The sequence below is a fragment of the Thunnus albacares genome, chromosome 19, assembly GCF_914725855.1.
Source record: "Thunnus albacares chromosome 19, fThuAlb1.1, whole genome shotgun sequence".
Lineage (NCBI taxonomy): Eukaryota > Metazoa > Chordata > Actinopteri > Scombriformes > Scombridae > Thunnus > Thunnus albacares.
In genome coordinates, this window is record NC_058124.1 from 7,111,402 (window position 1) to 7,123,088 (window position 11,687).

At 38.4% G+C, this 11,687-nt stretch overlaps 1 long non-coding RNA gene across 1 annotated transcript; it reads right to left on the reverse strand.

Moving 5' to 3' along the window:
- Positions 1-425: 425 nt before the first annotated feature.
- Positions 426-10,148, reverse strand: LOC122969496. Its single transcript, XR_006399032.1, has 4 exons — positions 9,920-10,148; positions 2,777-2,870; positions 749-2,317; positions 426-621 (listed from the first exon to the last, which is right to left on the reverse strand). It is a non-coding gene; the product is annotated as an uncharacterized LOC122969496 (long non-coding RNA).
- Positions 10,149-11,687: the final 1,539 nt, after the last annotated feature.

Genomic DNA, 11,687 nt, shown 5'->3' on the forward strand with positions numbered 1-11,687 from the left:
CAAACTCAATTCCTCTTCATCTCACACTTATCAGCAACAAGTGAACACCTTTTGTTCTAAGGATTAATATCCTTGAAACTGTGTATTTTTACAGAGCTTCTTTCTCAAGCTCACACTTTGCAACTTCAGAGTGTGAAGTTTGACAACATGGTACTACCTCAACTTGTGGAAGTCGCCGACAACTAATGACAATATGCAAAAGTGATGAGTTTCAATAATATGGTCACCAAGATTAAACACATCCTCTGATGTTAATTTTGAGAAAATGATGCTGGTACAGCATCAGTCACCAAACTGCTTTGGCACACATTGCATGAAAACTGATTCATCACCTGTTGAACAACAAATCCTACTATATACACCAGTGCATTCCCCGTCAGACCCGCGATGTGAGTTGGCAGGTATCTGTGGTCCAGTATCACAGTATGGACGTCCTAAAATGGAGAGGAGGCAGTGTCAGAGCCATCAGCCGGCACTACAGATGACATGTCCGCAGCAGACAAGGAGACCGTCCTATCCTGGGCCGTCACATTGCGTTCCCCAGAGAAACCCCACAGCAGACCATTAGACGGCAGAAAATACTCTTGAACTGAGCTGAACCTGGGTTGATGTTCCACCCACCTGTAATTTGCACATGAAGTGACATCATAGTTCTGTATTCTATCATCTAATAAACATTTCCCCTTATCCCTCTTAGTTACAACATAGCATTGTGTATTCAAAATGTTCATATGATACCCACACATACCTCTGATTTCAAACGCCTCCAAATGGAGAAGGATAAAAGGTGACAAAAACACCACCAATCTGCAACATCAAACAAACTTCATAGAAGTGAACTGAACATAAAACTAAACATTGAACAGCAAAAATTTTAAAGAGCAAGTAATACTAAAAAAAAGTACAGCTTAAGGCCAATGAGACACAAGAGTCAAAATGTCTGTAAAGTTACATAAATATGCATTTTTAAATTAATAAATTTGCTGATATTGCAAATGAAAAATCCCTAAAGCATTACAAAAAAACCTCTTTGATCACTGTGGTGGTGTCACATCATTTATTGCCAACAGAGTCAAGTACAGCCGGGCTTCTCTCAAGAACTGTCTCTGTCTCTGCCCAGTTGAGGGAACACAGTGGCGCCTTGAAGCCTTTAATACTTGGATTTTGGCTGATAATGATGTTCACCAATCTGTCAATCACCTGAAACACAAGAACTCCCTGTTGTCAACAGTCAAAATACTTTGTTTGGGCAAAATCTCAATAGGTACAGATTTCATTGGGTACAGAAACACAGTTCAAAATTGCAGTTCAAATCTTGCCAAAAAATGTAAAGATACTGTTTCACAATGTGTCTTACTGATAATACTGAGGTAGGTTAGTCTATGCACTACCCGTCACTGGCAGAAATCACAAAAAACTCAAACTAGCAAGGATTATCTCAACACATTTAATGGTTGCTGAGCAATCCCGGAAATTGACAGGCATCCATCATCACATCAACACTCGCTCACTTGTTGAAGGGTGGGCGAAATATATCGTCAAAGGCTCCAAAGATTTCATTTTCAGCTGGCACCCAAGCATGGAGCACATGCTGACATTGGTTGCATGCCCATCCATTGTCACACACAGTACTTTGATACCTCACTCATGCAGTGCCTCTAATGCACGCCCCAGCAAAACCTTCTGAGTGCCTGGTGTCAATGTCTGTGAATGATGAAGTAGGCAATGGGGATGTTCTAATGGCCTTGCAGTCCAACCACTATGAACACAAAGGCTCTTCTTGCTACACTGGTCTCGTCAATGCCATCCCCAAGATCCACAAAGCCTGACATTGTCTGTGTGTGAGAGGCGTACTGCGCTTGCATCATAAGACACATCTGACCATATTTTTCTGGATCTTCCTGCTTTTTTATTGTAGCATGTCTAAAAATGAGGTATTTATTCCAGGCTTGCCGTCTAGAGAGTGCAACCACCTGTGTAAAAAAACAAACATTTTTTGTATGCACAACTACAACACATTATTTATAAAGGTTGGAGATGGGATTAATGGATGCTGGTAGTAAAGTACTGTACATTTGCAGTGTGTGTGGATGTGGGAATATAACAAGCCAACAATAATGCACCTATTACAAACAATACTCCTGCAGAATACATTAGTATGTTTACCTTTGAAGCGTGTGAGAATGAGGAAGTGGTATGTGCATTGTATTTCTGAAACAGCTGTAGGCTTTGGGGCCATGTAAGTGCAGTGTTAAAGCAAACTCCCTTTGAGCTGGAGTGTAGGCATGGTGCTGTTTTAGGAGTTCAACTGAAAGATCTGGAAAGTTAGGAAAAAACAAACCCAAAAATCTGAAATTTGATTTCAATTAATGCATTATGTAAGGGTGAAACATGATAGGTTAACATTTTTACAGTGAGATCCAGATCACAAATGAAAATGTTATTGGTAGTCTGATTTGTTATCTACTGCCAATATGAAATAAAACCCACAAGTTTTAGCTGTTGTTCCTCTGAAATATTTTTTTCTCTTTTAAATCATTAGCAGTGACTTTACAGATCGTTTCTTTCTTATTTCACAATCCTTGACATTTCAAATCTGCCTCTGCAGCTCCTCAACTCTTGCTTGAGCCTCAGCTATCTTGTATTTGACTTGATCAGGGTCAAGGGCATAATAATCATCTTATGAAATATAACACTTGTTGGGTAAGCACTATACAACACAACTCCAAGTATGTTGCAAAAGCGCTGTGGATAAGAATTGCTCTTTTACACTTACTGAGGTCGATGAGTCCAGCAGTTCAAGAGATTCAGACACAGGTACAGGATCATCTCTTGCTTGTGTTGGTATCCTAGTTGATCTTCTTGGGCACCTTCAAATTAAGTAAGAAATCAATATAAGAGAAATCTAAAAGGGATGTTTACTTTCAATATAAGGTTTAGTGGTAATGCCACTCATGTTAGCAAGAGATCATTTGTATACTCATTATTTCAATCAGTTTCCATTATATATTAACACTGTTTACCACAAAGAACACTATAATCTTATGACTTGAAAATACACCAATCTTGTTCAGATGGTTTGGAAAAGATGCAAAAACTGAATCACACATTCCTTCATTCACACAATTTGCCCAGTTCTGTCAAAACCATCAGCCTTGAAATGACAGCGACAGAGAGCTGTGGTATCATTAGGCTCAAATCTCTCTGCCTGACAGCTATGGCCCCAGCTTTCCTTAGTCCAGGATCTTTGGGAATCTGGCATGTAGCTGAATGGCGCAGCCAGTGTATTAAGCTAGCAGCATAAATATGTCTCACTAGATCTAGTGTGTATAATCTCACGAGCACAAATACATTCCAGCTGATAGTTTTCTATGAAATAAATTATTCAAAGAATGAAGTCATTGTTGATGAGAAGCACAGTATATGATATGAAATGCTGATCAAACATGTACAGTATGTGACACTTTGAAATAAGAGATGTAACCTATTTACTTTTGTGGACCTTATTTCTCAAAAGGTACTTGCTCAAAAAGTTGAAGATTCAGAACTATTAAGATGATTCACTGAAATTACTGGTTTGATATGGCATCAAAGTTTAACTGGGAGATTCTGACTGCTGAAATGTATGTGATATATCGTTTCACGAGAGCAGTTTCACCACTCTGATGGTCTTGTTGAACTGCGAAAGCACTCTGTTCACTTGCGATGTTTTTAATTGTATCCAAAGTGTTTGATTATCCTGTTGTAAAACTGAAAACATCAGTAGATCTATATTCTTGCCATGTTTTAAATTTAAAATCTACCACTTAAACTTTTAAAAATGCTTTTCTTTTGTCCATAGTGAAAACAAAGCAGATTTTAGATATTGCATGACTGCCTACAAAGTCAATGGAAAGACCTGAGTTGGTGCAAACAGTCACGAAATCACTGCAGGCAGTGGAAACTGAGGCAAAGATGCATGTGCAGGAGTTGAAACTCTTGCTCAACTTGAGCAAGAGAAAATTATGTTTATGCTAAGGTTGAATGACTCCACTTCAAAAATGTACAAAGAGAAGAGGGAAAAAGGAGAGAAACCAGAAGAAACGAACACAAGGGAATTTCTCCTGAATACTAAATGAACATATAGACAGCAAAAAATTCCAGTGGTCTAAATCGCACAAATAACATGCAAATAACAGCTTTCAGAGTGGTGTTTTGTTCTTTATCAAACTGTTCTTTCTACAGGCTTGCAGAGGGCATATTATAAGAGTGCTCCAGTGATTTAACATTGTACTTTCATAGAACTGGGGGACTTAAAAGAGAGAAATTTTAAAAAAGCATGGTCAAAATTGAAGCAGCAGAGGCTGAGATAGCCTGAGATCCAAAAACACTGAATTCTGTTCCCATAATGCAGCTGAACAACATCTTCCATAGAGAAAACCTTCCAGGCTTTGCTCCAGAAATAAGAAAACCTCAACCAAAATTACATTGACATTTGTAATAATGCAAATAACAAAAAATCCAGCCTTGGAACATAACCTTATTTAACAGTGTATTGTGTAGTTCACTCATATGTTTAGATGTCATGTAATGAAATCGCTTGACGTAAGAGGCGACTCCGTGAGGGGCTGCTGGTAGCTCAGACATGTCTGTAATAACAGCAGGTCTTCTGAAAAAAATTAAGCGTGTTCATGGAACCGAATATCAGAACCTAATCCTTGATATGATGGAAAAGCAGTTTGATTGATTGCATTTTATTGATTTTTGGATTCATTGCTATCATGCTGGTCATTGTAAGCTGATTCTGATGCACCATTTTAATCCCTTTGCCTGCAAGTATGCCAGTAAAAGAAAATGTCTTGAGTCTTCAAAGCAGAACTTTATAGCTCTTCTGGTTTTAATGCCGCTTTAAAGGCTTTTCTGACATTTCAGTAATTCAGAATACATGGAAACATCAAATACATGAATAATATCTGCTCAAAATACTGGCAGATTCAAACCAGCAAAGTGCCAGTGTGTAGTGTCTTGTGCACAAAGGGTGCTTGTGCAGGTTTGGAAAGTCAATATGGAAGAATATGTTCTGAGTTACTGTTTGCTCTTACTACTGTACATGAATCAAAAGTTCACAAAGCACGAAAATATTAAAAAAAAACAAAAAAACGTGGGATGACAATTTTAAATCTGAGCAATAAGTGGATAAGATTAAAATAGGATTATGAGGATTAAAAATGTATACAAAATGTTCTTTGTCTTCTGTTATTAAATGTGAAATGTCATTCTATTTGAGCTGTATCAGTACTTGCTACCCACACACTTTAAGCACAAAGGTCAAAATCCTATTTAACAAAAGTCTGTTACAGAAAAAAGGCAAGAGTATTCATCATTGGGGGTAAATAGTCTTCAAGAAGTCTGGAATTTAGATTTGTAGAAAGAGCAGGAATACCATATGCAGCACATGCTGATGTAAGATGTTAGTCATCAAGTGGGGACTCTAGTGTCACTCAGTTTGTCATGTCAACTTCAATTTGTCACATTACAGCATGAACATTGCAGTTATCTCTGTGTGTGCGTGTCTATGTGTATGCATGTGTGTGTTTCACTCAATTGTTGTCCACCAGTGGTAGTCATAACAGGATGAAATGGTCACCCATTCTCTCCTATCCTTTTCCTTCAATGCTGTCCTAAACAAACTGTGAGGAGGAAGTCCCTCCACTGATGAAAATAAGAAACAACATGTTTATTTGTGCTTTTCGGTATGTGTGTGTTGGTGTGTTTGAGTTCATGTTGTAACTCCATCTCCTGTCCCTTTCCCTTATATGTCTGTTCTCGATATGTGCGTGTGTGACAACAAGTGTGTACGTGTGTGTGCGCACATGTGTTTTCTGGTTGTGTGTGTAATGTGAAGAGACAGCTCAATCTGCTCCCTCTAATCGCAGGGATACTGCAGTCCTGGGAAAAGACACATCCTATTTCCTGTGACATGGCTGTAACTTCCTGTCGCCCAGTTTTCATGGAAGCTGTCCCAGTCCGCCTCTTGATTAGCTGGTGTAAGTGTGTGTGTGTGTGTGTGAGAGAGAAGGAGAGACAGAGTTCATAGGCCTGCTGGTAGCTTTGCTGCCTCTGTGCTGTTGAGTTGATTACCAAGACAAGAGTGTGATAGTATCTGCTGCCACTTAGAAAGGGAATTGAGAGCTCTGTGCATGTGTGTGTGTGTGTGTGTGTTTGTATTTTATCATAATGAAGACCAAATGTCCTGACAATGACAGAAAGATGTGGGCTATGAGGACATTTGTCCAGACGTCTATACAGGGCAAATGTAGGGTTATGGCTTAGATTTAAGTTTAAGATTAAACAAGGGACTAAATTAGGTTTAGCATTTTGGCATGAATAAGCCACATACATATACATTTTTTACATTTTTGGCTGGACCGCAACAGCGAGGCCAGCCCTATAACTGTGAATGTTCATGACTGACTGAATGAGTCGCTGAGTGATGAAGTTACACTATTGGTTGGCTGAATGCTGCCACTTCCTTAATCCATTTCAGTCTAAAAGCCCTCATTTCAAAAAGTCTCTGGCTGCATCCGAAATTTCACATTTTGTATGTCCAAAACCTTAAATCAAACCAATAGTACATGAATTGTATACTGTCTACAGGGAAATATTACAGTATGCAAGCACTGGACACTAAACTGGCATAAATATCCCACAATGCAATGCAGTAGTGATGACAGCAGCAACAGCATAATAGACAATTGCAGACAGCAAAGAGGGCAGCTCTGGTGTAACGTCAATAATACTTCAATTAAAGTGTAAGTATAAGGTTTCACTTTGCTAGGCGTGATATATTTTTAAAATGAATTCAGACTTCATGGTTGGCACGGGCTACCATGGTTACGCATGTCCAACCAGCAAGGAAGCTCTCAAGAAGTGACGTGATAATTGCAACTCTGTGTGTCTGAAAGATACATACTACTCTTTATTCACACAAAAGTTGTTGAATGATAGCACACATGTTGGGTATGTAGTGTATAGTGTGATATTGGACGCTGCACAAGCGAAACAGAAGTTAGAGTGTTTTTAGCTTCTATACTGTGACATTTTTCCCATTGAAATAGAATATTTGAGTGGTGTAACTGCAGTTACAAGAGGGATTTAAATCAAATCCTTCGCATCTCATTGAACTGCTCAAAGTGGACGGGCTTATCAAGTTTAGCGTGATACGCAGCTGCAGAAAGAAACAGAGCTACAGAGGACTGTTTGCTCCACACAAACTCAAACCTGTTGTTAGATCAGGAGGATGAGGGAGAGATGAGTGAATCAGACCTCAACCACATTGTTTTGGAAAGTTTTTGCCCACTGATATCCAAACACTAATGTCTTCCCATCTTTCTCCATGTTGCTTTGTTAGCTACTACGACCCACAAGCAGTCAAGTGTGGTTTTATATGATGGGTGCGGTTAGCTAGTCGCCCAAAGTTACATTTGATTGGATGAATATTTGTAAACGCCCCTGAGTGCAGGATGAATCATCAAACATTTGAAACCGTTTTACAGGAAGAAAAAAGACAAGGATTTTGATGTAAAAAAATACTCAAAAATTATTATTTTGAAATATAATTGGTATATAACAAGAGGTACCTGAACAATTAACACAGAGACACAGGATTAGAAGTGGGGAAATGCATTTTTCATTTCACTGGGTCTTTAAAGCCCTCTAGCGTTTCATACATAGTCCAGCCATATACTAGGATTTGACTTGTTAGACATTGCCATTACAAAACGAAATTTGGTGATAAAAACGGCATTTTACCTCTCTGGTCCAATTCATGAGGCATTTGAGATGAAAAGGAGTTCACAGAACTCTGCAAGATTACTTTACAGCGTGTTGAGGCATCCTTTCTGCGACAGGAGGACACGGCATTTATTGTAAATCTGAATTTTTTTTCTGTATTAAACCAAGGTATCATTTTTCATTTGACCGTGACATTTATGTTTAAATGTGACACATATTACATATTTAAAGCTGCATTTGTCTGTTTTTAGGAGACAGTAAGCTGAACAGCACATATATTACACACATGTTTGACATATTATGGCCGTAAAAAAAATTAACGTGTAAGGAAATGTTATAATTCATTTGGAGTTGTGTTTCCGGCCACCTGGTGAACAGAAGGCCAGTATTCACTCTTCTTTTAGCTCTGATCTGGCCTTCACCAACTCCTGAGAAAAATATCTGGCTCTTTATCTGCTAAATGCTTCACTAGTTTCATCAGCTAGTCGCTAACTTTGTCTTCCTGCTGAAAACAGCTGTCTGCCCGACCACAGTTTCACCATAAAACCTAAACAATGAGCTTTAAGGTGCTAAAACGCCTCATAGAGCTGAGGGGGACTACAGAGTCAGGTGATAATTCTTTGTGGGCGCACCACTATGTGCAACCCCTTTCACATTGTACACATTAATTTGACCCATTATTCTGATATAATCATTGCATATGGCAGATTTAAGGTTAATGTCGATGTTTTATCTTTTAAACTCTACTGTCAACTAGATAAGTATCATCACTGACTATCTGTAACTTTAGTTCACCAAAACAGCAACAAACACTCTAACAACAGTTAAACTGTTGAACCCAAAACTTGTTTAAAACTCGCGTTTCAACACAGTAACATTCACACTGCGAAGGGAACCTGCCAACACCCAACTCTGAATCATCATCAAGCCTGGAGCTGGTGTAAATGAATAGATATGCTATTTTACTTTGTATGGGCTTGCTGGCAGGTGAAGTGTATGCACACTGTCACACAACTAAAGTTGTGTAAAACTTGCAAGTACAGGCATAATTAATATTTGCCAAAAATCTAAAAGACAAAGCCCAGGATGACAAAACAAATTTATACTGCCATAATTCAAATGAAGTGATGTTACGGTTTGGTTAAATGCATTTGAGAATGAATGTGTTGAATGAAAGGTCTTCACAAGTGTGCCAATATAAAGTTGTGCATGTGTGCATGATTCCTTCATGAATTTCCTCTTTTGTCCGCAGCGTAGGCTCTCTGGGGTTTAAAATACTTTGGGAGTGGCATTTTGAGTTTATCTCCTTCCCTCCCTCTGTGCAAACCCCTTTCTATCTTCCCTAACCCCCCCTCCTTCTTTAAGCACATCTCCACCTTGTTATCACCCTACAACGCCAAAAAGCTGCGTTGCCATGGTGACAGCCTCCCTGTCAGAAACAGAAATGTGTTACTTGGAGGTGCCACAGCCATTTTCACGGCTGGGAGAGACACCATCGTTCACAACTCCTGTACTCTCTCCTGCATCCTGCCATCATTATCACAGTGTGCCCATTTGCAACCATACGTATACAATGTATGATCTCATTCATTAATCTGAGATGCTGAGCACTGAATCAACACTTTTAATAAGCAGTTAAGAATTAATGAAGACTATCAAAGCACTTTTCAGTTGCTGTTTTTACTCTGAAGATATCTTGAACCCTGATTTGCATCTATAGTATAGTACTGTCCAGAAGCGCGACAGCTTTGGTTTATAGATTAAATTGGATGAAATGTCACATGAAAGTAGTAATTGGATACATCAAAGTAGAAAATAATGTAAATAAGACCAGTCAAGGGTGGAAAGTTTTTAAATGCATGCAGTTGTGCTTTGGGCAACCGGAAGACATCCAGGAAGAGGAAACCATGTAGAGATGACTACTGGAAAGGTGGAGAAAAAGAGCCCCAACATGAATATATGTGATTACTGGAGTGAGATAAAAATAGACAACCATTTTTAAAAGTTTAAGTGGTAGATTTTAAATTTAAAACATGGCAAGAATATAGATCTGATGTTCTCAATGTTACAACAGGAGAATCACACACTTTGGATACAATTAAAAAGAGTTTAATTATAAGGGTGGTGCAGTGTTTTGCTCTTTCACCTCGCAGCCAGAGGGCCCTGTGTTCACATCTTGGCCCTGATCCTGGTTTGAGTCCTGCTCCTTCCTATGTGGAGTTTGCTCTTCTCCCCACGTCTGCATAGGTTTCCTCCCACGGTTCAAAGACATGCAGTTAAGGTGAAGTGGAAACTCTGTATTGTCTGTAGGTGAGTGAGTTTTGTCATCTATGCGTCAGTTGGACTGCTGCATGCTGGGATAAGCTCCAGCTCCCTCTGACCCTGAGAAGGGTAAGAAGGTATAGAAAATGGAATCATGGGTGAAAGGTTTCACTCAAACTTCAGGACACATATGAAAAAGAAAAAGTGCTGGCCACACTCCATCCAAAGTAGAGTGCAACATTTCACACCAGTGATCTCTTAATAGTAAAAATCTTGTAATCATTGAGCAATACCACTTTAAACATCAATTATGAAGCATTTTTGTTATCATTCTGCAACACTTGAGCAACTCCAGGCAAGGTTTGTGCTCTTGTGTGTTATAATTTTTAAAAATAAGTTGATTGTGGAATTGGCTGCAAACAAGTAACAGTTACGTTTAAGCAGAAAATAGATTACAAGGGTTTTAAAATTTTACAAAGGAAAATTTTTATTCTTATAAAAGTTTTATTCTCATAATAGGGGCAATTTTGACTATGGGTCATACATGCTAACTTGGAGCTCACCACCTCCCCTTTCCAGCAAAACAATGTACATTTTGGAAAGCAGCACAAGTCTCCTAGAAATCCAAGAAAATTTACATAAACCTTTTGTCCGAAACCACAGAAGTTAGTCCCATGAAATAGCTATTTTTGCTAATGTCAACAGCATAAGGATCTACTTCTAGGGCAATTTGCCGGCAAATCAAACTAGCTACTAATTCATTTGTAGCTATAGCAAACATGTATAATTTATCATTTCATATATAGCATAACTCTAATTCAGTAAAGATAAACAGATATGTTAAAAATGTCTTGAAAAGGTTTGTACGGAAGCGTAATGCATTCACTTGAGAAAATTTTATTTGCCCTGTTTATTCTGAATTAAGGAGATAATTATCTTGGAAATTCTGAGAAAGTTTTTCATGAAAAAAAAAATTCTGCCCTGTTTTTCTGAATTAGTAACGCTGCCGTCCAAATTTAGTTGCACTCAAAGTAGTGTAATTATGGTAATGATGGCCTCTAAGCGAGGTGAAGGTCCTGAAAGATACATCTGTGTGTTTTCTTTCATCTTCTTACTGTGTTCTTTTATGAACATAATTGTACTTTTTTCTCATGTTTGACCTGTTGCCTGCTCAAAGTCGACAAACTAATAACAATATTAACCATATTACTTAAAGACAAGAGTATCTTCCAAAGTTTCAAACCAAAACCAAAATAAACCTGGATTAAGCTAAATAGATAGGACATGTTTGCTTCGAACTCTCAAGTAGGTATGAGAGCTTTTCTTGGAATTTTGAGATATCTCGTTATTTCAGAAAAAGAGAGCAGAATTATTATTTTCTATGAAAACCTTTCTCAGAATTTCTGAGATAATTATCTGGTTAATTCAGAAAAACAGGGCAATTTTTTTTTCTGTTAAGTGAATGCATTACACCTCATAGGTTTGAGCCTCCTATGTTCAGTTGTCAAAGTAAAATGACTCATGATTATACAGGGCAGTTCAATTCCTGGCTCCTCCACTTTACATGTTAAAGTGTCCTTGGGCAAGATATCAGTGCCATCAGTGTATGAATGTGTGTGTCAATGGGTGAATGTGACATGTAGTGTAAAGCG